Source organism: Pseudophryne corroboree, chromosome 1 (assembly GCF_028390025.1).
Source record: "Pseudophryne corroboree isolate aPseCor3 chromosome 1, aPseCor3.hap2, whole genome shotgun sequence".
NCBI lineage: Eukaryota > Metazoa > Chordata > Amphibia > Anura > Myobatrachidae > Pseudophryne > Pseudophryne corroboree.
In genome coordinates, this window is record NC_086444.1 from 848508646 (window position 1) to 848511720 (window position 3075).

The 3075-nt window shown below is 36.5% G+C and overlaps 1 protein-coding gene across 4 annotated transcripts in view; it reads left to right on the forward strand.

The window, feature by feature from the left end:
- The window catches only part of LOC134912964 (heterogeneous nuclear ribonucleoprotein D0-like), a 23810-nt gene extending 23056 nt beyond the window's left edge, over positions 1 to 754 (forward strand). For all 4 annotated transcript variants that reach the window (XR_010176997.1, XR_010176996.1, XM_063919948.1 and 1 more), the window contains one exon: positions 391 to 754. The gene's annotated coding sequence lies outside the window, so the exon portion shown is untranslated. The remainder of the gene's footprint in view (positions 1 to 390) is intronic.
- Positions 755 to 3075: the final 2321 nt, after the last annotated feature.

Genomic DNA, 3075 nt, shown 5'->3' on the forward strand with positions numbered 1-3075 from the left:
TTTCAAATGCAGGTTTACCTACGGAAGACTTTTAATACTAACGAACCACTTCTGGGGACGTGTATTTTATAGCTGTATAAGAAAATATTTCTGTATTTGCTTAATGCATCCAATGTACTACTGTATTGTGAAGGAATATTTCGTGTTCCTTTTTTTTCTTAGTTGTAAATGAAATACAAAACAGTTGGCTTCCTTTTGAAAATAAGTTGGTGCACACAAGGATTTCAAAGCTCTTGGACATTTAGTTTTCCAGTCTAAACATATATACATTTATAGTTATATATTGAGAGAATAATCTTGCATATCTTGGTAAAGGGGGGTTAAAATTATGTTCTAGATGGTCCTTTTCCAAAGAATACTAATGTAACTGTGTCTCTTGTTTTTCTTTAGGTGGACAAACAGTATTTTCTGGGTTGAAGATTCATTTGAGGTGGCTCATTCTGCATGCATATAGCAGTGCAATTTAAATATAATTTTATTTTTTTTCCCTTAATTTTTTTTTCTTTTTTTTTTTTCCTTCCCCTTTTTGTTTTTAATTTTATTTTTAATGAGACCCTATAAGAGGGAAAAATGCTTTTCTCCTAATTTCTAGAATTCATATAGTCTTATTTTATAATGGTTTCGCTTGTTAAATTGTGTTCACATTATTTCACCAGCATGGAAGACAAGCTGTTGTGTTTTTATGCCTGCGTCATGATGTAGCTTTACCCACTTTTCTTTATAATAAATCTTCCTCTAATTTTTTAATATAAAATCTGATGTCTCCTCCTATCTGTACAAATGAACAGCGTTAAAAAGCTTGTTAGCTATGATACCTAAATACAGGTAGTAACATACTTCGATTGAAAGGGTCTTTTTGGGATTTTTTGCATTTATGTCTTGGTTGTTGAGTTTTTTTTTTTTTTTTTTAAATTATCTATTTATTTATTTTTGATTCTTTAATGTTCTTATTAAGCTTTACAGATGCACTAAGATTTATCAGCCGGTTTTAGGTGGGAACCCCTAAAGCTGAAATGTTCAAATAGTAAATTTCATCCCCTAGAGCAGAGTTTTCCAAACTCTGCCTTTACATTCCATTTTTGAGGCTATCCATGCTTGAGCACAGGTGACTCAATTAGTACCTCAGTCAATTTAACTTCATCATCTGGACTCAAGCATGGAAAGGTTTGAAACCTGGAATGTAATGGCAGAGTTTGGGACACTTTGCCATAGTGTACAAATTAATGCTTCAAGGTTTGAACAGCAATTGAAAGTGTTATCCGTAATTAGTGTGTGTCACAGATCACTGATCAATTCAGTTAAATACGTATTCACTGTGCACTACATGCAACCTTGCACAGTCACATGGTATTTTATATGCATAAAGTGTATACATGGGGAAAACATGTATTGTACAACTATTCCTATAAAATTCTGAGGTACTTTGTTCAGTTTCTTTTTTCCATTTCATGTGTATTGTGGCTAGGGCCAGTGTACATTGTGATCTGTGGCTGACATTTTGCTGAATTTTGAGAGTAAGCCATTCTGCTGAACTGGGGCACACCCTGTTCAAGACACTACAACACATGGCAAGTCGATACACAGCTCTGATGGCAAACGGTTTACTCTGTCAAGACTTGCTGATTCTCCAATTAAGCTATAGCCAGCTGGGATCAGAAAATCATTTGGATGCACCCAAACATTATTTGCTGCGCGCACTAGAAAATCGAAAGGCATCCTTGCCAGAACGGAAAAAAAAGCCATGTTTAAAAAAATAAATACAATTCTGTTCAATCCACACAAGGAATATGGTAACATATGTAGTCATTTTAAATATACATCTCTTCAGTAGTAGTTTCTTGTAAGGTGGTTTCCTACATCCATTTTTGTTTTGGAAATAGATGCAACAAAAACATCTGAATACACCCTCCTTAAGATTAAGTAAAAGGGGCCAGAGAAGCTGCTCCCGAGAGACCATAAATAAGCAACTTCTACTCCATTTACATTGCATCACTTGCAGTGAAGCTTTTATCCATTTAAGACCACCACTTTCCTGGGTTCAGAGCATGAAGTACATACACACACAACTGGCTATTTGCACGTTTTGCATCCTGCTACACGTGTTCTTATTATGAAGTTTCTGAAGTCTTACCAGCTTGTTGAATAGACCTGAGCTCATGGTGTGAGCCACTGAAAATGTTATATCCGGCTTGATTGCAGCTGGCACTGTATTGCAGTATTCAAACAAGTATTTTAGCTTACCTTAAGCAGTTATAGACATGGTGAGTAAAAAATGAAGTCCATGACAATTTGGTTAGCCATGATGAAAGATACAGCGCCTATTAGAAGATAGAGACTTCTCTGACTTAATGCTGGGGAGCCTTTTATTAGGTTGGAGACCACACAAACTTCTGAATATTGTTTGTTAATTTTTTTGTCTAGTTGAATATAGATCCCACAGCTTTTGGTTTTGAATAGCCACTCCTATATGTCCACCTTGCATAAAAGTATGTGTGCCAACATCTGGCCTTAGGAACTGACTCTAGATGAATCAATCTGTTCTACTTTGTGTCACAATGGTGGGCACGTGGGTAAGAGAAAATGTCCGTCCTATCATTTAGGCCTGCTGACTACCGGCTGATAAATTTGTGTAAACCTAGGTCTCTATCACAAAAAGTACACCCTAATATTTCTACACTTGCCATCTTTATTGAAGCAGGTACCCGTGGATCATTGTCTGCTTGAGCTAAGGGTAAGCTGACCACCAAAAGCCCTCAAGAGGTTTACGCGTTAGTTACTGTTTGTTTTATCTGAGAATACCTCCCCTATACCCAATATCAAAGTCTGTTGCTCTGCTAGAGTGAAAAAGAACTTTTGGAAAGCAATGCTAATGTAATTCAGTAAGAATATAACTTTTATTTAGTTAGTGCTTTTCTCCAAAGTGGATCTAATAATTGTATTGCCACACTACCATCAGCACGAGTGCAATAGAGCTGCAGCACAGTAATCTGGCAAAAGTGGGGTATAAAGAGCCACCATCCTTTTTCAATTGTACAGCTGTAGCAGTTGAGCACAGCGCCGACAACCACTTGGCAG